At 45.0% G+C, this 24,370-nt stretch overlaps 1 non-coding gene across 1 annotated transcript; it reads right to left on the bottom strand.

Annotated features, from left to right (window-relative positions):
• Positions 1–289: 289 nt before the first annotated feature.
• On the bottom strand, positions 290–427 carry LOC119945608. The gene has a single exon (XR_005456270.1). It is a non-coding gene; the product is annotated as a small nucleolar RNA SNORA7 (small nucleolar RNA).
• Between the last annotated feature and the right edge of the window lie 23,943 nt (positions 428–24,370).

The following is a 24,370-nucleotide window of genomic DNA, read 5'->3' on the forward strand; positions in this document are numbered from 1 at the left end:
CCTTTGTGTTCAAAGAAGACAACACTGATAGTGAATTTCACCTGAAAAGGTCAATGCTTTGTCTTACGCCGTGTACGGCGTGGAGTCGTCTCCGACCCACAGCGATGCCATGGACACACCTCTCCCAGAACACCCCACCTCCATCTGCAATAGTTCTGGTAGCATATCCACATATTTTCTTGCTAAAAATATGGACGTGCATTACCATTGCCTTCTTCCATGCAGTAAATTTGAGTCTCCAACTCTGACTCTCTGCCGTGCCGCTGTTGCCCAGCACAGGTGAGTTTTGACTTGTAGGAGATGGGCTTCCACTCGCTAGCCACTTCCCAAGCTAGGAACGGAATGGGTAGGCCTCCGCTTGACTCTCCCTCCCATTGCCGAGACTGGTAGGGTACTGGAAACTCTCCAGGTGCTATTCCGAGAGGGGAGAAATGGTCAATACGGGACCCATAAAAGGTTGTTCCTTTTGGTGTTGTGCTGACGTGTCGGTAGCACATGGCCTCTTTGTCTCTTTTACCAGATGAAGCTTTTGCACAAAGAGAGCTACTCCTTTCTGGATGGCAGTGCGCCATGCAAGTCTGTCCTCAGCAGTTGACTCCCAGTTTTCACCTGGGATGCAGCGTTACCTGAGGCTTTGTTTTATTGGGTCCTTTAAGTGCTTTCTCTGCCCTCCTTGTTTTTCGTTTCCCAGTTTCAGCACTCCGTACAGCAGGCGGGTGGGTATGCTGCTGTATTTATCCTCCTTACCTGTCCACCCAGTTCAGATGAGCTCATCTTCCATGCCTGGTGACTGATTACATTCCAGAGCTTCATCAGGTCTCACAGGTGTAGAGGAGGTTGGACGGAGCTACAGCCCTGTAGACCTTCAGTTTGGTCTAGAACCGTGCTGCCCCCAATCAGTCAATCAATCGATCGATAGTATTTATTGAATGTGTACGAGGTGCAGAACACTGAGCGCTTGGGAAAGTATAATACTGCAGAATTAGCAGACACGTTCCCTACTCAGAGGGAGCTTACTCTGCTCTTCCAGACTCTGACAGTCTCCCAAAGGAGACGGCAGTAATTTCCCTCCCCAAATTATGAACCTATTACAATTGTTCTGATGGGAAAAAATGGCTCTTTGGGTATATAATTTATGGTATCTGGATGCCCAAGTTATTCCAGGGAGATATGAGTTCATTATTTCTCTTTCAATTCCATCTCCAGAGCTTTAATGAAAAATTCTTTTTAAAGAGGTTAGTGGCAAGATAGGCAAGAGAGCCACCAAGAGTAAGTAGGCATCAGAGGTGTGAAGTGTGTGGGATGGGTTCAGAGAGGTCAATGTGTTTGAGTGCTTTAAAGCCTATGGTGAGATGAGTTTCTGTTAAATGCGAAGGTGGATGAGCAAGCACCGGAGTTTCTTGTGGAGTGGGGATATATGGACTGAACGGTTTTGTGGAAATATGATCCAGGCAGCAGAGTGAAGTAGGGACTGGAGTGGGGAGAGAGAGGAGGCAGGGAGGCAAGCGAGGAGGCAGATGCAGTAGTCAAGGCCGAATAGGATATGTGCTTGGGTTAACATGGTAGCAGTGCAGATGGAGAGGAAAGGGAAGATTTTAGTGATGCTATGAAGGTTGAACTGACAGGATTTGGTGACAGATTGAATACAGTGCTTTGCACTTAGTAAGTGCTTAATAAATACCATCAAAAAAAAGAGAGATAACTCAATAATGCCAAGGTTATGGGCGTGAGAGGCAGGAGGTTGGCGGTACTGTCTACAGTGATGGGAAAGTCAGGAGGACAGGGTTTGAATGAGAAGATAAGGAGTTCTTTTTGGAGCTGTTAAGTTTGCGGTGTCAGCAGGACATCTGATTAGGGATGTCCTGAAGGCAGGAGGAAATGCAAGACTATAGAGAAGGAGGGTGATCAGGGCTGGAGATGTAGACCAGGGCCTCATCTGCATAGCAATGGTATTTGAAGCCATGGGAGCGAATGAGTTCTCCATTCACCTTGTCAGTGGGTGGGAGACAGAGGAGGAGCCTGCAGAACAGACTGAGAATGAGCAGCCAGAGAGATAGGAGGAGAACCAGGAGAGAAGAGCGTCAGTGAAGGGTAGCTTGGATAATGTTTCTAGGAGACGGGGTGGTTGACAGTGTCAGTGGCAGCTGAGAGGGCAAGGAGGATTAGGATGGAGTAGAGGCCGTTGGATTTGGCAAGAAGGAGATCATTGGTGACCTTGGAGAAGGCAGTTTCTGTGGAGTGGAGGGGGCAGAAACCAAATTGGAGGGGGATCGAGGAGAGAATTGGAGGAGAGGAAGTGGAGACAGCGGTCGTAGACGACTCGCTCAAGGAGTTTGGAGAGGAATGGTGGGGCAGTAACTGGAGGGAGCCATGGGGTCAAGGCTGGGTTTTTTTTTAGGATAGGGGAGAAATGAGCTTGTTTGATAGCAGTGGGGAAGAAGCCATTGGAGAGTGAACAGGTGAAGATGGCAGTCAGGGAGGGAAGAAAGTAGCGGGTAAGTACTCTGTTAAGGTATGAAGGGGTGGGGTCGGAGGTACAGGTGGAGGTACAGGTGGAGGTGGTGGATTTCGAGAAGAGGCGGGAGATCTCTTGAGATACTGCTAGGAAGGATGGGAGAGTTCATTCATTCCTTCAGTCGTATTTATCGAGCACTTACTTTGTACAGAGCACTGTACTAACCACTTGGCAAAGTACAGTACAACTATAAACAGTGACAGTCCCTGCCCACAATGAGCTTACAGTCTAGAGTTGAAGAAAAGGCAGGAGGATGCAGCCAAAATTCCACCTCACAGCATATTAGCGGCTATATCAGAATGAAGGTGCAGTTGTTGTTGTTGCTGCTGCTGCCTCTGCTGCTGCTGGTCACGGCTCAGCAGGATTTCTAGCTCGCAGGATGAGGACAGCCAACGCCTGCAGCAGCAGACCCAATAGCCACAGCGGCCTCTCCAGTCTGCAGTAGGATGCCTCTGGCTTCCTCGTTGAGAGCACACTGGCTGTCCTGGCTTGGGTGTGTGCATGTCCCTGGGGTCTAAGGGATGCCCTAAAGGATACTCCTTGAGCCAAGCGAGCAGAATCTGTTTTGTTTTCCTTCCTTTCCCCCATGTAGTGTTCCTGTGCCTTCCTTGAATTCTCTCTATCTAAGGCCTTGTAGAGATGATAATTCTCAAGTTCACAGCTGCTCAACGGTGGACCAGCTGCTCAACGGTGGGCTGAAATTCTAATACGACTTAGGCGGGACCGGGTTTTATTGGAAGCCGTGGGGGTTGCCGAACCCCCACTGCCTTTTCTGTGGGAGGAGGCAGTTCTTCTCTGGGAGGGATGACCGCCACAGCCGGACTTTTTAACGAGACCAGGTGTGAAGTTTGGCACAGACTTTTTGACAGAGTAATCGGCTCATGTTTCTGTGACCGTGCTGTGGCAGGGAGACTAGAGACCTTCCAGCAAGACTCGGCCATTAAGGGCTCTCATTTGTTCCAGTGAGCAAATGTAGGCTTAACTCCAGCCGTATCCCTTGGGCCGCAGAATCTTTGTCCCCCGAGGAGCTCACCTCGCTCCCCAGAGCCCCTCTTCAGGCATCCTGCTGCTGCCACCCTGCAAAGAGCATCAGCGAGAGCATGCCGTTCCATTGGATGGGTACGGTGATTAATGCTTCAGGATCCAGATGGCAATTCCCTTACTCGAGCGATCCAGGAAGAAGCAGATCGATTATGCTGCTCCCAGTGAGGGATTTCAAATCCTTAGGTTCTCAATTTTAAGTGGGTTGAGGGACCACTTCTCTAACCCCTGTCAGAGAGTGTTTGGGGTTTACTGGGATAATGGGATAGAAGTTTCAAAGGCAGAATGAGGCTGGTGACCCCATTATTCCCCTCACCTCTCTTTATGTACCCTGTCCTCTGTTCCTTGCCCATCATGGTTTTCCTTGTGTGCTCCTGGAAGGCAGTGAGTGCATGTCTTCCTTCTGTCATACTCGCCTAATCACTTAATACTTACCCTCTGTACAGGGTAAAGACTCAATAAGTACCACTGATTAATTGATTCTTTAGGATTGATTTTCTAAACCAAAGTTTTGCAGCTGCTTTTCCTCTCTGAGTTAAGGATTGAAAGCTCACTCGGTCTCATGAGCTGCTTGCCATTTAATTGCAAGTAACCGAATTGATCAATCAGTTTATTTCTCTTCTTTGGCATATGGCTACAATGGACATTTTGGCTCATAATTTACTACTGCAGAGTTCATTCTGGATACGAAAGCATCATATTTTTTAAAAAACCCATCCTCTTTCATATGGGGAAGGCCTGGCTAAATTCATACCAAAAACAGATGCATTTTTTGTTTAGGCTTCAATGTGTGAAAAATTAAAGTTGTGTACAATTTCTCAATGACCACTATAGAAGGTTTCCATAGAAAATTCCAGCTTTGATGTCCAAGCAGTCAGTGGTATTTATTTAATGCCTACTGAGAGAGAAGCAGTGAGGCCTCATGGAAAGAATATTGGCCTCGGTTTAAATCCTAGCTTTGCCACTTGTCTTCTGTGTGACCTTGGGCAAGTCACTTAAATTCTTGGTACCTCAGTTTCCTACTCTGTAGCAATATCTGTTCTCCTTACATTGGGAGGCCCGTTTGGAACAGGGTTTGTATCTGACCTATTTAGTTTGTATTTACGCCTGTGCTTAGTACAGCATTTGGCACATAGTAAGTGCTTAACAAATTCCGCAATTATTATTATTATTATTATTTTTTTTTAGCAAAGGACTATACTAAATTCTTGGGAAACTGCAACAGAAACAAAACACATGCTCCCTTCCCACAAGGACCTTGCAGTCTAATGAGAAACAAAGGCAGACATGCATTCTTTAGTTAGAGGGAGAGAGAAAAAAGCAAGCATACAATCAGGTAGTAGCGAGGGTACGTTCAGGGTGCAATACCTGAATGTACAATTGAATGTACACTTGATTATACATTTCTACATCAGTACTGAGCATGGGTGTAAATATTTAAATGCTTAGCAAGGGTTGAGTGAGTTGAAAAGTTGGTGATTAAATGGGGGAGGCTCCATGGAGAAGGTGGAACTCTGGGAGAGTTTTGAAGATAGGGAGAGGCGTTGGCTGGAAGATTTGAAAGTCATGTTGATGGGATAGCTGAAGCCAAACGAGTGGATCAGTTCCTCAGGAGAGTGACTGCAAAGCCCAGAGAGCTGGGGATCTAGGACGTAGTCTAGCGGGCCAGACTGGCTTCAGACAGTAAGGTAGTTTCTAGGAAGCTGCAGCTGTTCTACGGCTTCATCATCATCATCATCATCAATCATATTTATTGAGCGCTTACTATGTGCAGAGCACTGTACGGGCGTGGAAGTCAGAAGGTCATGGGTTCTAATCCGGGCTCTGCCACGTGTCTGCTGTGTGACCTTGGGCAAATCACTTCACTTCTCTGAGCCTCAGTTACCTCATCTGTAAAATGGGGTTTAAGAGTTATGAGCCCTATGTGCGACAGGGGCAGTGTCCAACCTGATTACCTTGTATCTTAGAACAGTGTTTGGCACATAGGAAGTGCTTAACAAGTACCATAGTTATTATTATTATTATCATTACTAAGTGGTATGAGGCTGGGTACAGATCCAAGTGTATTCCACCCCTCTTCAGGCAGTAGAATGCTTGGGAGCTGGCCCAGCTCACAGCTAGGGGATGAGAGGTGAAAGGGTCAAGTCAGCGTGCAAAATACAAGGACTTGTCAGAGGGGAAGGAGGAGACCCAAGTGAGTGCCATGTTGCCATGTGAGTGCCAAGGGCTGATAGCAAGTCAAGGAGAAGGGTACAGTTGGCATTGTCAGAGGTGGCCAAGAGGTCAAGGAATGTTTAATCAAGGAGAGGAGCCCATTGAGGTTGGCTAGGAGGTGATCTTTGGTGACCTTGGAGACTCTGGTGTAAGTGGCATTAGAGTCCGGAGCCTGATCGGAGAGGGTCTAGAAGAGAGTTAAGAGAAAGGAAGTGAAGACAGTAGGTGTATACGATCGTTTCAAGTGATCTGGGCAGGAATGGGAGCAGGGAGAAGGGATGATAGGTGGAGGGAGCTAAGGGATCCAGAGGAGGCTTTGTTAGACTAGGTGATGCGTGAGTGTGTTTGAAGGCAAGGGAGAAGGAGTCACTGGAGAGAGAGAGAGGGGATGAATATAGCAGCAAGGGGAAGGAGGACAGTGAGACTAGGGATTTTTAATAGGTGAGACGGGATGGGGTCAGATGGAGAATGTTGATTTTGAGCGCCTCTGGATATCCCCATGAGAGGCAGTAGGGAAGGAAGAGGAAGAGGGAAGGGCAGTAGAGTGGGGAGGAGGTAATGGAGGAACTTCTGGCCTGGAACTCCCTTCCTCCATGCCTTATGTTGATATTTTTACCAACAGAGCAATTTGTGAGGTCGAGTCTAGAAAGGGAGGTTGTTGGGCAAAAAGGGCTTCAGCAGGGAGTTGGAAGTTGGGAATAATTGGTGGGGGCAATGGAGGGCCAAGGAGAAGGCATAGAATTGATGCTGAGCAGACTAGAGTGAATGTAATAATAATGTGGTATTTCTTAAACACTTACTATGTACTGAGCACTATACAAAGTGCTTGAGAAGCAGCGTGGCTCGGTGGAAAAGAGCCCGGGCTCTGGAGTCAGAGGTCATGGGTTCCAATCCCGGCTCTGTCACTTGTCAGCTGTGTGACTTTGGGTAAGTCACTTAACTTCTCTGGGCCTTAGTTACCTCATCTGTAAAATGGGGATTAAGACTGTGAGTCCCCCATGGGACAACCTGATCACCTTGTAACCTTCCCAGCGCTTAGAACAGTGCATTGCGCATAGTAAGCGCTTAATAAATGCCATCATTATTATTAAGTGTTGGGATAGATACAAGATAATCAGTTCAGACACAGTCCCTATTCCATACGGGTCTCAGCCTAAATGGGGAGAGAACAGATACTGAATTCCCATCAATAAATCAGTGATATTTATTGATCATTTACTGTTTGTGGAGTACTGTACTTAGTGCTTGGAACAGTCCAATATAGCAGAGTTGGTAGACCCATTTTACAAGAAACTGAGGCATGGAGAAGTCCAGCGACTTGCTCAGGGTCACCCAGCAGGTGGTGCTGGGTTCTCGGATTCCCAGGTCTGTGAATGAATGGATGATGGAATGAGAATGAATGAATGACTAAGACCCCCAGTGTTTCCACTGGTCCCCACTACTTTTTGAAGTGGCAGAAGCTGGCTTGGTTCTATACCTTGACTAAAAGTGCTCAGTTATAAGATTTTGGGAGCAGAGAAAGAAAACTTTGGGAGTACAGAGCTGAGGTTGGTCTTACAACAGCAATTGTGGGGCAGAATCAAGGAAGTTAAGTTTAGAGAACAGGGTAGTACGAGGCCATGGGACTTAAGCATCAGGGAGGTGGGGTTGGTAGAGACTATAAGAAGTATGTCGTGATAGCCTGAGTGGAATGGCTCCAGGTTTCAAGATCAGGGTGGAGGGTGAGAGATTGTGGGAAAGCGGCAGTTTAAAAGGTTGTGGCCAGCCAGTAATGAATGGAAGGTCGGCGCTGGTGAGGTGAGCGATGGAGCAGTTTCTGGGGATAATGAGATCTACTTTATTTCCATGCAGGTTTGTGCCGAGGTGGGGATGAGCAAGATCTCAGCCGCAGTGCTCAGGAACAGCGTATGGGAGTGGAGGGCCAAAGGTCCGAGTCTTCCTCGACGTAGACTTTGAGGTCTCCAAGGATCGCAGTGGGAGGAGGGAGGGAGGGCCTGCCAGAGAGAAAACTCAGAACTGCAGAGGTGGAAACAGGGCAGACGATGCTATGACCAGTAGCTGCAGTAGGTGGGATCGGAATGAAGTGAAATTGAGGGCCAGATGTTCTGGAGAAAATTGCCTCGTTCTGTTATCCATATACTGCTCCCTAAAAATGTGGTAAATGGGGGAAGGAACTGACCCGCTATCTAGGGGTGTCGACTTAGTTGTTGGAGAAAAACTGATTGAATTCAGTTTTTGAAGCAGCAAGACCCAGTGGAAAGAACACAAGCATGGGAGTCAGAGGATAACCCGATATTGCACCAGAGGGTGAGACGGTTCCTGAATTGTATTTTTCATGGTATTTATTTGTTAAGCATTTACTATTCTTACTTAGACTGTGAACCCCATATGGGACAGGGACTGTGTCCAACCTGATTAACTTGTATTTCCCCCGGTATTTAGAACAGTGCTTGGCACATAGTAAGTGCTTAGCAAATATTATTATTACATCTCTAATATGTGCCAGGATTGTACTAGGCCTGGGGTAGATACAAAGCTAATCAAGTTGCACACAGTCCTTGATTCACATGGGACTCACAGTCATAATCCCCGTTTTACAGATGAGGTAACTGAGGCACAAGAGAAATTAAGTGGCTTGCTCTAGGTCCCACAGAGGACAAGTGGTGGAACTGGGATTAGAACCCAGGGTCCTCAGGAAGCAGCGTGGCTCAGTGGAAAGAGTCTTTGGAGTCATCGGTTCAAATCCCGGCTCCGCCACTTGTCAGCTGTGTGACTTTGGGCAAGTCACCTAACTTCTCTGTGCCTCAGTTACCTCATCTGTAAAATGAGGATTAAGACTGTGAGCTCCACGTGGAACAACCTGATCACCTTGTAAACTCCCCAGTGCTTAGAACAGTCCTTTGCACATAGTAAGTGCTCAATAAATGTCATCATCATCATCATCATCCTCCAACTCACTGGCCTGTTCTCTTCCCACTGGGTTGCACTGCTTCTCAGTTAGAATTCACCTTGGTTCTAATTCTGGCTCTGTCACTTTGCTCCAGGGTGACCTCAGGCAAGTCACTTGACTGCTCTGTGCCTCAGTTCCCTCATCTGAAAATGGGGATGAATTACCCATTCTCTCTCCCTCCCTTTTCGACTGTGGGACAGATACTGTGTCAGATCTGATTGTATTGTACCTACCCTGCTGCTTAACAAATATGTTCATTACTGAATCTCTCCAGGTCCATATGCATTTTCCTTTCTGTTTATTGCTATATGCCATTGTTGGTCCCATGTAACGAGACCGTTAGCCAGGTACTTTCCCAGCTTAAATTTGGCCACTCAGGCCTGGGTTGAGCTGGGAGGCAAGACACTGAGGTTGACCTTAGTTTGGTTTGATCACATCTTAAAAATGTGTCTCCAAGGATGGAGGCAGCACCCTGAAGAACAAGATGGATCAGAACCCGCCTTTGCACTATCCTTGGCATCGGGTTTTCTGATTATGTTCAGTGACCAAATGTCCACTCTGAACCTGGCAAGTTCATGTATGCAGATGCCATCTTTCTTCCTGTGGGACTTCTTGCATCCTCTTCTGGTGGCCATGACACAGTAGTTCTCCTGAATTTGGTACACCATCAGTGGTATTTATTGAATTCTTTCCATGTGCAGAGTAGTCCACTTGGGAGAGTACAGTCCAACAGAGTTGGTAGACATGTTCCTTGCCCACAATGAGCATTCAATCTAGAGAGAGCCAGGCAGTAATATAAAGAAATCATTTATAATATATCATTTATAGATATACAGACAGTTTCCTATTAATATACATGCAGAGCTCCATGAAATCTCCTGGTGTCTAATGATGGTGATTTAAAAAGGGTATTTCTGAATGTCTGTGAGTTAAGTGGTTTATAAAATTTGAACTCTTGGTAATGCTGAATTAAAATGGAATTAAGGATAATGGCAGCTATATATGTTTTCATAGATTCAATGGACCAGTTAAAGGTAAAACGAGTCCTCACCTGCGATTTCAGTGACCTAAGACTTTGAGCTCAAGAAACAGTTTTTTTTAATGGGGTTTGTTAAGAGCTTATTATATGTCAGGCACTATACTAAGCGCTGGTGTAGCTATAAGATAATCAGGTTAGACCTAGTTGATCACATTATTCGGTTTCTGCAAAATGTTCCGGTTTACCATGCACCCAAATTTACAAAGATGATATTTGTTCCCAATTGATTCCTTTCAACTCTCTCTTCCTGAAGCAAAAAGTCTCTGCAGCAGGTCCTGCCTCCTCCTCTCCGGGTCCAGGAACATGGTGATTTCCAGGGAGGACGGTCATTCTATCTCCACAACATCTTCAGAACTCACTCCTTCCTCTCCATCCAAATGGCTATGACACTGGTCCAAGCCCTTGTCATAGCCCAACTCAAGTGCCTCGTCTGTCTCCTTGCTGATCCCCCTGCCTCCAGTCTCTCCCCTCTCCAGATCACATTTCACTCTGCTGCCCAGGTCAGTTTCCTAAATAATGTTTTACACGTGCCTCCTCACTCCTCAAAAATTTTCAGTGGTTGCCCGTTCCTCTCCACATCAAACAGAAACTCCTAATCATTGGCTCTGAGACACTCTCATTTCACTTTTTATCTTTGCTCCTCTCCCACTACACCGCAGTTCACTCCTCTCAAGTCTCCTCACTGGGCCTCATCCTCATGTCTCTTGCCAACGATCCCTTGCTCAAACCTGCCCTTCTTCCTGCTACTCCCTCCCCGTTCCCATTTGGCAGTCCACTGTTCTCCCCACGTTAAAGTCACTTCTAAAAATCACATCCCCTTCCAGAGGCCTTCCCTGATTAATCTTTCATGTCCCCACACTATATCCCCTCCATCTGCTACTTCAGTCTTTCTGCTACCAAGTACTTAGGGATCCACAAAATCCCCTGCCATAGGACTTGTGTTCATTTCTTTATTCTCTAATGCTCCCCCTACCTATAATTTCTTTAATTTCTTCTTTCTTCCTCATTAGATTGTAAGGTCCTTGAGAGCAGGAATCACGTCTACTAACTCTACTGTTCTCTCCCAAGGACAATGCTCTGCACAAATAAATGCTATTGATGGATTGTTTTTTATGGGATTTATTAAGCGCTTACTATATGCAGATACCATACTAAGTGCTGGGGTAGATACAAGCTAATCAGGTTGGACGCAGTCCATGGTCCCCATGGGGCTCACAGTCTTAATCCCCATTTTGCAGATGAGGTAACTGAGGCACAGAGAAGTTAAATGACATGCCTAAGCAGAAGAAGCAGTGGTCTATTGGTTAGTGCACAGATCTGGAAGGCGGAAGGACCTGGGTTTTAATCCTGGCTCTGCCATTTGTCTGCTGTGTGCCCTTGGGCAAGTCGCTGAACTTCTCTGTGCCTCAGTTACCTCATCTGTAAAATGAACATAATATTGTGAACCCCAAGTGGGACATGGACTGTGTCCAACCTGATTAGATTGTATCTACCCCAGTGCTTCGGACAGTTCCTGGCACATCATAAGCACTTAAAAATTACCATTGAAGAAAAAAAAAGTCACCCGGACGACAAGTGGGGGAGCCCGGATTAGAACCCTGATTGATTGATCACTTCCCTCTGGGAGCTTGCAATTTCATGGCATTGATTGTGAGCAACGTAGGAGACCCATTTCGCCTGACATTTGAAGGAGAGATGTTTACTGAAATATTCCCAGCTCTCCTAAAATGTGAGGGTTGCAGTCTAGTAAAACTCTGCCCTAAGGAAGACCTGGTCACAGGACTCTCATGCATATACATACGCATATACACTTACAAACCCAAATAAGCCACTTTTTCCAAGCTCAGGGAAGCAGTAGAGGGGGCCGAGTCCAAACAGGCTTCATTGTTCCCTGATTTCCCAACAACGCGTAAGCCAAAATTCAGAGAGAAAACAGTCATTCTGGCAGAAACAGGTGTACTAAGATCAATTTTGTCTATGACCAGTGGGCATTCCTTGTGTTTTTCCAGTGCTGATACTTTGGAGGCATGCTTTCAACATGCTAAGAGATCTCAAAAGGAAAAGCAGACCCTATTGATAAATACATAAATTGCAGTCATTGTGTGGACATGAAGCCACAGACTTACTCCCTTTGAAGGTGAACATATGTATCTGCGAGCCTCCACTGCAGACATGGGATGAGGCCACTCCAGTCTTCAGGGCGCCCACACCCAGAGCAATCGGAGGTCTTGTTAAATGTCAAATGTGTGCCCCAAGGAAGGGGCGACTCAACACAGATTTTTTTTTTTCCTAAAGAGAAGCAGCAGCATGACCTAGTGGAAAAAGCACGGGCCCGGGAGTCTGAGCTAATCCTAGGTCTTTCAATTGCTTTCTGGGATCAAGTGATTTAACTTCTCTGTGCCTCAGTTTCCTCAACTGTAAAATGGGGATTAAATACTATTCCCTCTTCTTTATACTGTGAGCCCCATGTGGGACAGGGACTGTGCCCAACCTGATAAAACTTGTGTCTAACCCCAGTCTTAGAAAAGTGCTTGACACATAGAAAATGCTTAACAAGTACTATAAAAGAAAAAAAATCTTCTTTAAAGCTCTTTGAGAAGACAATTTAGGCTGCATTACTTTGGCCATCTTGATATATGTGCATAGATGAGTGAGAGTGGAAAAGGGCACGGGCTTTGGAGTCAGAGGTCATGGGTTCAAACCCCGGCTCTGCCAATTGTCAGCTGTGTGACTTTGGGCAAGTCACTTAACTTCTCTGTGCCTCAGTTACCTCATCTGTAAAATGGGGACTATGACGGTGAGCCCCATGTGGGACAACCTGATCACCTTGTAACCTCCCCAGTGCTTAGAACAGTGCTTTGCACATAGTAAGTGCTTAATAAATGCCATCATTATTATTATCTTCCGGTGAACTGCAAGGCCTACCCATCTCCTTTTGGATTCGTTTAAAGCTGGCACTGCATCTAAAATGCCTTTCTCTGCTTCCTAGCATCTGCTGCTGTAGGGCCATTTTGTCTTCCTCTGTGGATGATGTCCACCGTCTAGAAAGAAATATTTTTGCTGGGATAATTAATAGGCATGTTCTGTTGTGTTGATAACACATCTCGAATGACACCCAAGAGAGAGGGCCTCAGAATAAACACAGTATTTTGAGCATGAATTTGATAGATTGAATCTCTGGAATTTTTCCAGGCTCTCTGTTGCTGCTGTGAATTTCTGTTATGTAGAATATAATGTGGCTTCAGAGTTCATGAACTTTGTTTATTTCTCAAATACTGGGTCATTTGGGATGGATGAAAAACATTTATATATTACTGAGGATTGTCCAGTCGTGGGGATTTTCCAAATCTGTTTCTTAAGGGTGTCTCTCTTTTATAGGTGGTGTTGTCTGGAGCTATGTGTGAGTTGAGGAAAGGGGATGGAGAGATGGAGAGAGAAGGAAATTATGAAATAGAAGGACAAACAGAGAGGGGGAGGAGAAGAGAGAAATAATAATAATAATAATTTTGGTATTTGTTAAGCGCTTACTATGTGCCAAGCACTGTTATAAGCTCTGCGGGGAGATATAAGGTGATCAGGTTGTCCCACACGGGGCTCACAGTCTTAATCCCCATAGATAGAGACTGACAGACAGAAAGAGGAAGCATAGAAAGCAGTCACGGTTATTGACAACCACATACAGACACACACACCTTATCACCAGCAGGATGTTATTCTGAGGGACAGGGGCTGGCAGCAGCAGAAGAGAGCACTGCAGCTCGGTCCAGTATCTGCAGGTAGCCAAAGCGATGATCAGTGTGGTCCACATTTCCTCTTTTGGTGATGGTGGTGACATTTGTTTTAGCCCTTTCTATGTGTCAGGCTCTGTTCTAGGCTCTGAGGTAGAGACAACTAAATCATGTTGGATTCAATCCCTGTCCCACATGTGGCTCACAGTCCCAAGTAATCTAAAGGTAGTGTTTATGTGGTGCCCACCGAGTGCAGTCCAGTGATCTAAGAGCTTGGAAGAGTACAATGGAAGCAAAATCTTACATTTCCTGTCTACAAGGAGCTAACAGTCTAGTGAAGGAGTCTGACAGACAATGATTGACAATGACTATGAATGGGAGCAGGAGGAAGAACAAAGATAAAGTACATGGTGGTAATACAGCTATGTAAAGGATGAAGCAACAGAACGCATGGCTAAAGTTACAATTGACTAACCTCCCCCCAGCGCCCCCCGCCCGGCCCAGTCCTTGGGGCAGGCGCTGTGGCTACTAGCCGCGAGGTGAGGTGGGTCAGGGTGGCTTCCTGTCCTGGCCACCTGTCCTCAGCTGCAGCCTATCCTGATGGAGGTGGGAGAGAGGTACAGTTATCCTCACAGCACATACGTATATATCTGTAATTTATTTTGTATTCATTTGTTTATATTAATGTTTGTTTCCCCCTCTAGATGGTGAGCTAGCTGTGGGCAGGGAATGTGTCAGTTTGTTGTTGTATTATGCTCTCCCAAGTGCTTGGTACAGTGCTTTGCACCCAATAAGTGCTTAATAAATACGATTGAATGAATAAAGGGAGGGAGCAATTTCCAGTGGTTGCCTATCAGCCTTCGTAACAAACAAAAACTCCTCACTATTGGCTTCAAAACTCTCCATCACCCTGCCCCCTCCTACCTCACCTCCCTTCTCTCCTTCCACAGCCCAGCCCACACATTCCGCTCCTCTGCCGCTAACCTCCTCAATGTGCCTTGGTCTCGCCTGTCCCGCCGTTGACTCCTGGCCCACGTCCTTCCTCTAGCCTGGAATGCCCTCCCTCCTCACATCCGCCAAACTAGAACACTTCCCCACTTCAAAGCCTTACTGAAAGCTCACCTCCTCCAGGAGGCCTTCCCAGACTGAGCCCCCCTTTTCCTCTGTTCCTCCTCCTCTCCCCATCACCCCTACTCCCTCCCTCTGCTCTACCCCCCTCCCTGTCCCACAGCACTTGTGTATATATGTACATATTTATTATTCTTTTTATTTTATTAATGGTGTGTATATATCTATAATTCTATTTATATTGATGCTACTGATGCCTGTCTGTTTTGTTGTCTGTCTCCCCCCTTCTAGACTGTGACTCCGTTGTTGGGTAGGGATTGTCTCTGCTGCCAAATTGTACTTTCCAAGCGTTTAGTACAGTGCTCTGCATACAGTAAGCACTCAATAAATACGATTGAATAAATGAATGAATGAAACAAGTCTTTAAATATATTCAACAAGCATGACCAGATGGGGTAAGAAATAGGCTGGAAAAGGGGAAGGACTCATAGACGTGAGGGGAGAGGGATAAATAGGAGCTGACTTCTTGAGCTGGTCCATAAGTGTCTTACTTGTCATCAGATTGAAAGGCATTGTGTACATCTATAATTCTATTTATATTGATGCTATTGATGTCTGTTACTTGTTTTGATGTCTGTTTCTCCCCTTCTAGACTGTGAGTCCATCATGGGCAGGGATTGTCTCTCTCTGTTGCTGAATTGTACTTTCCAAGTGCTCAGTACAGTGCTGTGCACACAGTAAGCAGTAAATAAATGTGACTTAATGAATGAATGAAAGGCAGGGTCACAAACAATCCTGGAACGTAGATTCCTAGCACGGACACACTACTCACCATGCCACTGCACTAAGTGATATGTGTGAGCAGAACGCAGAAAATAACAGTAGGACATCCAAACATCTGCTGAGTGGAAAGCTGAAATTGAGAGGCTTAAAGCATTTGGGCCAGAGGAGCAAATTTTTTTGCTCAGGTTCAGGCTCAGGTTTGTGTGTGTGTGCACAGTGAGATCAGGGCTGAAGATTTCAATCACATCTGTGAATTTAATCAATTATTTTACATTATTTATTTGTTTTTAGTATTCATTGATGGACCAAGGGATCTCACAGTCTATAAGGGAGAGTTTACTGGGGAGGACAGACCCAGAAACAATCAATCAATTAATTGTATTTATCGAGCACTTACTGTGTGCAGAGCACTGTGCTAAGAGCTTTGTAAGGAGAGTACAATACAACAGCTTCTAAGGAGTAAGTACACCAAAGTCTCAGTCGACATTGCTTCCCAGCTGAGAACCCGCAATCACTGTTGTAGATAGACCCTTCTGCTCAGGGCACACTGCATTAAGATTGGCGGTGGGGCGGGGGTGGGGGGAGAGACTCTTTCCAAGACAAAACTTGATATGAATCATGGTGTCTAGGGACAAAAGTAAAAAAATGGCACCAGGCACTGTGAACAACAAACATGACAAGGCAGTAAGGCTCAGGTTTTTGTGTGTGTGCACAGTGAGATCAGGGCTGAGGATTTCAATCACATCTGTGAATTTAATTGATTATTTTACATTATTTATTTATTTTTAGTATTCACTGATGGACCAAGGGACCTCACAATCTATAAGGGAGAGATTACTGGGGAGGACAGACCCAGAAACAATCAATCAATTAATTGTATTTATGAAGCACTTACTGTGTGCAGAGCACTGTGCTAAGAGCTCTGTAAGGAGAGTACAATACAGCAGCTTTGGTAGATGCATATCCTTAACACAGTGAGGAAGGCCATAACATCAGATAAATCAAGAACTGCCACAGTAGCAGCGTGTCCTCACTCAAACAGTTGCTACTGGTTTTCTGCCATTCCAAGCTTCCATCCACCCATTGGCCAAGGGCTACTCCCCAGTGACGGTTGTCTAGTGGAGCTGAGTAACTCATCTGACCCAGTGAAAGAGAAGTCCAGGGATTTGTCGCATTGGCTCCAGATTTAGTGAAATAAACAAAATAAAAAAAACCTGAACAATAAACTGTTTTAATTTTTCAACATTTCTTTACTTTTATATAATAAGCATGCTTCAAGGACATTGTTTCTCCTGAGAAGCAGCATGATCTAGAGGAAAAAAGATTGGGAATCAGGAGATCTCTCTGCTAATCCCAGCTTTGCCACTTGCCTGCTCTGTGACCTAGAGTGAGTCACCTAACTTCTCTGTGCCTCAGTTTCCTGACCTTTAAGTTGGGAATACCTGTTTCCCTTTCCTCTTAGACTGGGACTAGGTCTGATCTGATTGCATTTTATATACCCCAGGGCTAAGCACAATTTTTGGCGTACAGTGAGCACTTATCAAATACTACAATTCTTATTTTTAATACTTACTGTGAGCAGAAAGACAAGGAAAAAGCAACAGAGTTTCAACAGTAAAAGAAAAGAAAGAAACAGGGAGACAAGGAAACAAAAATGGACAAACTCAAAGAGACTCAAGGGAATATGGGAACAAAGAACCATAACAATGACAAACTGCGAAGTGGGTTGACCAGCATCCAGGACACAGATACACTGTCATCAACCAAGCAACCGAAAGAGATGCTATGGGAGAGACTTATAAGTCCAGCATCTCTGTCTAACCTGGACAGAGAACCTCAGCCAGTTCAACCATGAACAGCAAACGTGTGACTTCATCCTAGATCTGGTAGTTGATCCGGTCATTACATATGTCTGCTGGTATCAACTACCCACCCGCTAAACAAGGGTCATCAGTAATGCAGATTTAATCATCCTCTTCTGTACAATGATTTGTCCCAGTACTCAGAGTTCTGGACACTGCTGTGTAGGCTGTTCCAGAGTTAACACTTTAAATGCTTAGCAGGATACATTATATAATCATTATGATTATAATCATACTTGCAGAATAATGTGCGGAGCACTATTTCCAGCACACTCTTTCATCAGAGATCTCATTCATTTTACAGTATCCCCATTTTACAAAGGAGGAACTGAGTTCCAGCGAGGGTAAGCCATTTGCCCAAAGTCACACAGGAAGCTAGATGTCGAGGACGGTCTACAGCACAGGTCTCCTGGCTCACAGCCTCCTGCTCTTCCTTAGGCAGCTTCCAACTTCTGCAGCTGCTAATGTTATAAACAGACTTATTTTCAGATACTTAACCCAGAAATTGTGTATGTAAAATAAGATACTTTCCAACTTTTTCCCTATCTTGGGAAAATATATTGATGGGGGGACAGGGTGCGGGGGAGGATGAAAGGCTTCTGGGGGGAAAACATTTTAGGGAGAGGGCATTCAGAGGAGACCAAGTCCTAGAAGAGAGACAGATCACTGATGCTTCTAAGTCTCCTGTCACACAGGGGATTGTGCTGTACATACCACACAGTCAGAAAAACTCAGTTGTGTAATACCCAACTTTTGCAAGGCCACACAAATGCACACAAATCATCTTTTACCGCTCCACAGTGAAGTGCCTCTCAACAGGGTTATGTGACTGGACAAATGTACCCTGATTCCCTAGCAACAATGTAGCCAAAATGAATAGTGAAGACCCACATTAAGGCAGAACTGAGTATATTTGAAACCAGTAAGATTCACAGACACCCCCACATTCACAAAAACACGCATGCACAGTTCCACCCCCACATTCACAAAACACGCATGCACAGTTTCCTGTAGTCTAGAGCAAAGGTTTTTTTTTCATCCTGAACCTTTCCATTCTCCCTAGCCCTGCTGAAGCCCGGGATTTTCAATAACTTATTATTATTGTTGCAAGACCCTTACACGTTGTCTTTATGAATGACAACACCTTTAGGGCAGGGATTGTTTCTAACTCTTTCTTGTACTCTCCAAGGGCATAGTAATGTGCTCTGTACTGACTAAGCACTCAATAAATGCCATTGACTTGCTTGTTTGCTTGCTTGATTGAAGTATTCAATGGTGAAAAGGAGAAAGTTTGATGATGGTTGGAGCCTCAACTAGTGTATCTGCATAAGCAATTTTGACTAGATCTTTTGAAAGTTTTCTGACCAGTTAGGAAGTGATCAGTAAAGCTGTTCCGCAGCTCATGTGGTTTAGACAGAATGAAAAGAACTTCCAAAGTTTGGAGAAGGGCCAGCACTAAAATCGAGCTGAGCCATCCTTGTTAGGAAGAAAGTGTTAAACTTCTCTTCAAGGTGACTACAAATTGGCCTCCTTGAGTTAGGGTGATCAGTCACTGAGTATCGTATGGGTACTGTGGATACTCTGAGTATCTTATGAGTATCCTAGCCTATGAATCCTATGACTGTTGTCATTTTATCTCCATTTCTCTGAAACTTCTTGCTCCTTTCCAGTTTCCCACTGCTCTTCAGGTGCTGGAAGAGTTTTTCCTTGTCATGCATTTCCATACAAAGGAAGAAAGGTATTTGAACTTTCTGCGGGACTTGGGTGCTCCTTGTAGTTTTTGGTGGATTGATAAATATCCCATGGAGGGAAATTTGTAACATAGGTGGCTGTGAGCTCTTATGCTTCCTCCTGCTTATCTGCTGTTCCTTTGGTAAATACTGAGAAGCAACCACGTTGCCATTCTGCTTTCTCCCCTACAATTACATAATGCTGACTAGAGGAATTAGTCTGGTAGGGAAGACCAGTGTGGGTGGAACTAGCATTTATTAACTGAACCAAGGGGAATATGAAGTCGTATTTGTGAGCTTCTGGACTAGAAATGATTAAAACAGAACAGCAAAAGGACTGTTATTTGGATCCTGAATTGTGAGAATTCATGAAAAGTTATATTTAATTCTGAGCCCTGGCCTAATGAGATGCCAGTGCCTAAAATGCTATTCAGAACAAGATATAAACAGAGTCCCTGATCGTAGGGCTTACTGAGAGAAATTTTGGCATTTATCACTTTTATCTTCTTTATGTTGAATAGTCAACCAGTCCCATTGACTTTTGAATATGATCTAGTGATCCAACAAAGAGGGTATTATATTACCTAGAATTCAAGATTCTGAAAGCAAGTAATAATGATATACTGTTTAGAAGTTTATTAATACACAAACGAGAGTCCCATAACTTGAACATTTTGATGGAAAATACATTTTAAAGCATTTCTTTTGAGTAGTTTGAAGTTTGGGATGCATGATGTTATCTGCTGTATATTACGTGAGCGAAATCCTAACCTAGGTTGTGGCCAATCAATCTGACTCCCTGTGAGCATTGCTCCAATGTGGGTGAACTGGCTGCTTTCCAGCGCCCATTGTTGAGTGTGGGTTGTGAGGTGGCACAGCTGACATGGCTTCAGAGGCTGAAGGCATCTTTGACTGTGGCACTTGTCTTACAGCTATCCAGTTGGTGGTCCTAAGACAGAGCTTTGTGGAACTTTCTTTTGATATAAAATTTGATGTCTTAGTACCATATATGATATGATCTGGTGGCCTTCTAGAGGACATCTCTAGAGAGTAAGTTCCTTGTGAACAGGGAATGTTTCTACTAACTCTGTTGAATTGGAGTCTCCCAAATGCATAGTAGAGTGCTCTCCACACAGTAAGCATTCAATAAATAATAATTGTGGTATTTAAGCGTTCACTGTGTGCCAGGCACTGGACTAAGCACTGGGGTGGATACAAACAAATCCAGGTTTGTATCCACAGTCACTGTCCCGCATGGGACTCACAGTTTTATTCCCCATTTTACAGATGAGGGAACTGAAGCACAGAGAATTGAGGTGACTTACCCAAGACCACACAGCAGACAAGTGGCAGTTCTGGAGAACCCATGACCTTCTGACTCCCAAGCCTGATAGGGGACTGTCGAAGTAGCATAATTTGGTGACAGCATTTGGTTCTGATTAAAACCTTTGCATTTATGCAGGTGCTGAGGAAAAGGTTACGCAGGGGAGCTTCACTTTTGACTTTTTTATAGTATTTGTTAAGTGCTTACTATGTGCCAGGCACTGTACTAAGCTCTACAAGTTAATCCGGTTGGACACAGTGCATGTCCCACATTGGGCTCACAGTCCTGATCCCCATTTTGCAGACATGGTAACTGGAGCACAGGGAAGTTAAGTGACTTGTCCAAGGTCACACAGCAGGCAATTTGTGGAGCTGGGATTAGAACTCAGGCCTGTGCTCAATCCACTAGGCCATGCTGTTTCCCATGCTGCTTAATCAACAAGGCTGTCATGGACAAGCCTAGGGATCTTGACAAAATTTTCAGGATAGCCAAATTTCCTAAATAATTTGTCAGAGCCCAAATTTATTGGTAATGTCAGATGTTTTCATAGGATCAAGAAAAATAGTATAGAAGTCATGTTGCTCTCTGCACCTCTACCACACCATACAAAGAAAGTTTAGTCTTTCAGTATTCCTAATAATAATGGTGTTTATTAAGTGCGTACTGTGTGCCAAGTTCTGTTCTAGGCACTGGGGTAGATGCAAGGCAATCAGATTGGACACAGTCCCTGTCCCAGGTAGCACTCACAGTCTCCGTTCTCATTTTAGAGAGAAAGTAACTGAGGCACAGGGAAGTGAAATGACTTGCCCAAGGTCACACAGCAGATACATGGCAGAGCCGGGATTAGAACCTATGACCTTCTGATTCCCAGGCTCTTGCTCCATCCATTACGCCACTCTGCTTCAACCTTCCTGAGCTTACTTTTCCATCCAAGTAGTGCAATGCCAATGGTTTTCTTAAGTATTCTATTCAGAAGGATTCTAGCATGGATCTAACTGGCAGTGGAAAGCAGTGAGATACTCTTAGTAGTCCCTCAGACAACTCTTATTTTTTTTTCTGAAGATGGTGATTATGGCGGCATCTTTGACTTCTTGTGACATGTCCTCCAGGGGCTTTCTGAAGTTTATTTATATTCATTATGGTATTTGTTTAATGCTTACTTGGTGTCAAACTCTGTTCTAAGTGCTGGGGAAGATTCAAATCAACTGGAGTGGACACAGTCCCTGTTCCACATGGGGCTCACAGCCTAAGTAGGTGGGAGAACAAGTATCAGATCCTCATTTTACAGTTGAGGAAACTGAGACCCAGAGAAATTAAGTGACTTTCCCAGGGTCATACAACAGGCAACTAGCAGAGTGGGATTAAAACCTAGATCCTTTTACTCCCAGGCAGGAATGCCATCAGATCTAGACTCTTTGCTGTTCTCATAGTTTTGATTGTTGTAGTGACTTTCTCGAGGTTTGGTGGGAAAGACACCGTGATGCCACATTTTAGATGGTTTCCTATGCTTTGAAAGGCTTTATTCCTGTAAGAGTATAAACTCCTTGTAGGCAGGAATTTTGTCTTGTGTGTTTGATTTACAACTTCCACCTGATGTTTGGTACAACTTCCACTTGAAGGAGGAGAAGCAGTATAGCCTCGTAGAAAGAGCACAGTCCGGGGATTCAGAGGACCTGGGTTCTAATCCCAGCTTCGCCACATGTCTGCTCTGTGACCTTGGGCAAGTTACTTTACTTCTCTGGTCCTCCGTGACCTCTTCTGTAAGCTCCATGTGGGACAGGGACTGTGTCCAATCTGATTATCTCAGTGCTTAGAACTGTGCTTGACACATAATAAGCCCTTGACAAATATTATTATTATTGTTATTATTATTTTATTCTAATCCCACTTTGCCAGGTGTGTGTTGTGTGATCTTGGGCTAGTCACTTAACTCTCTGGGTCTCAGTTTCCTCTTCTGTATAATGGGTATTCAGTACCTGTTCTCCCTCTGATTTAGACTGTGAGCTCCATGTGGGACAGGGACTGATTGTGACCTGATTAACTTGCCCTAGTGTTTAGAACAGTGCTTGACACATAGTCGGCTCTTAATAAAAACAACAACAATAATAATAATGATAACAGTAATAATAATCGCCCTCTCCCCGCAAATCGATGAATAAGTGGTTGCAGGGGGCTGGGTGATTGGGCCATGGAGAGATTTAGGTGATGGGTAGGAAGTTGGCTACTGTAGACTGAGGCCTCTCATAGGACAGTGACTTGGCATATGGAGTTGCCTCCTCTGACAAGTGGAGGAGGAAGCATCTGATAGTCAGGTGATCAGTCCTTGCTCAGGAAAACCACTCCTTTACTTGGCACCCCTGTGTCCCTCAAGCTGTGGAACAGGATCTGACAGTTTGGAGCTCTTGGAAGAACTAGCAGGACCAGGGAGATGTGGGCAGACACAACCCCACCCACAGGCGCTCACCTTGAGTCACTGACACAGATTCTCTCCAGCAGGCCCCCACACAGACCCAAGACACTCCTCTTTCCCCCAATCATTCACATTCACTTCTTCCGTGTTTTCTACCTCCCCCGACCCCCCCAGGATGGGACACGGTGGCGAACAAAGGGAGTGGGGCAGAGTTGGGAGCCGGCCCATCCCTCCACCGATCCCAGGGATCTTGAACTGTCCTCTTGGCCACATTCTTGTGTTTCCTAGATCTCTTGATTGGGAAGTGATGGCCACTGTACCTCCATCTTATCTATCTCACTGCTGGCTCCTTGCCCACGTCCTGCCCCTGGCCTGGAACTTCCTCCCACTTACTATCTAATAAACCACCACCTCTCACCACCTCCAAAACCTTCTGAAAATCACATCATCTTCAAGAAGTTATTCCCTGACTAAGCCCTCATTTCCCCTATTCGCCCTTCCCTCTCTTTTAACTATTTACTTGGAGCTGTACCCCTTAAATACTTGATATTCACCTCACCCTCAGCCCCTACAGCACTTAAATCCATACCTCTATACTCTGCCATTTCCCTTATCTGTAATTTATTTTAATGTTTGTTTCCCCCTTTATAGCGTAAGCTTCTTGTGAGCAGGGTTCGTGTCTACCAACTCTACTGTACTCTCTCAAATGCTTAGTACAGTGCTCCACACAGAGTAAGTGTTCAATAAATACCATTGATTGATTTATTGATTGGCAACTGTAATGAATGAGTGGTATTAATGGACAGAGGGTTGAATGATGGGTTGAATGATGGGCCATGGGCTACTATACTTGGAACTCAGTTCCCAGGGTGAAAGAATAATAATAATAGTATTTGTTAAGTGCTTACTATGTGTCAGGCACTATTCTAAGCACTGGCGTAGGTACACGCTAATCGGGTTGGACACAGCCCCTGTCCCCTATGGGGTTCACACTCTTTTCCCCCATTTTACAGATGAGGGAACTGAGGCACAGAAAAGTGAAATGACTTGCCCAAAACCACACAACATACAAGTGGCAGAGCTGCGATTAGAACCCATGACCTCTGGCTTCTAGCCTGTGCTCTATCCACTATGCCATGCTACTTCCTTGCTGTGGTAGAATCATTGCTGTTGTAGGACAGACTTGGCACCCTTCACTCCACTGAGATTTCTCTCCCCAAGGTCACTGATGACCTCCTTCTTACCAAATGTATTAGCCTCTACTCCATCCTAATCCTTCTTGACCTCCCTGGCTGCCTGCGACACTGAGGACCATCTCTTTTTCCTGGAAACACTACCTAACCTTGGTTTCACTGATCCATTTCTCTTCTGGTTCCCCCACTTACCTCTTTGCTTGCTTTTTCCTTAGACTTTTTCCACAGGCTCTTTCTCTGCTTCTCACTCCCTAAATTTGCGTGGCTCTCAAGGCTCTGTTCTGGGTCCCCTTCTCTTCTCAGTTTATACTTTTACACAATTTACAAAACCCTGGAACAAAGCCAATCTCCTAGCTTTGAAGTGAGACTCACTTCAAAACAGCTTTGCTGCATTCATTCAGAGGACAGGACAGGTGAGGCTATTGGAAGACAGTAGAGTGAGAATGATGATGATGATGATGATGGATTTGACCAACAGGAATGGAGGATGAGCCCCAGTCTTTGAGGAATTGA

Source organism: Tachyglossus aculeatus, chromosome 25 (assembly GCF_015852505.1).
Source record: "Tachyglossus aculeatus isolate mTacAcu1 chromosome 25, mTacAcu1.pri, whole genome shotgun sequence".
NCBI lineage: Eukaryota > Metazoa > Chordata > Mammalia > Monotremata > Tachyglossidae > Tachyglossus > Tachyglossus aculeatus.